The following is a 206-nucleotide window of genomic DNA, read 5'->3' as shown; positions in this document are numbered from 1 at the left end:
ACGACTTCCCCATGTGTAGCATGGGTCAGATCGCTGTGGCCAGCATTGATGACAAAGTTGAGCTGGAAGCCACCGATGTAAGTGATTTTTAATTTCAAATTTTTAAATATATCAACATCAAAACAGCTCTTTTAAGTGCATTTTTCTAAAGTGATTATGTTTGTGTGGACGTCTTTTGAACTCAGAATGCCATTGATATCCTGGGC

General features: G+C 38.8%; 1 pseudogene; it reads left to right on the top strand.

Moving 5' to 3' along the window:
- The window catches only part of LOC116669468 (myosin heavy chain, fast skeletal muscle-like), a 15,472-nt pseudogene that overhangs the window by 1,301 nt on the left and 13,965 nt on the right, over positions 1 to 206 (top strand).

This window comes from Etheostoma spectabile, chromosome 19 (assembly GCF_008692095.1).
Source record: "Etheostoma spectabile isolate EspeVRDwgs_2016 chromosome 19, UIUC_Espe_1.0, whole genome shotgun sequence".
NCBI classification, from domain to species: Eukaryota; Metazoa; Chordata; class Actinopteri; order Perciformes; family Percidae; genus Etheostoma; species Etheostoma spectabile.
The sequence above is the reverse complement of the archived record's forward strand: the minus strand, read 5'-3'. Positions and strand labels throughout refer to the sequence as shown.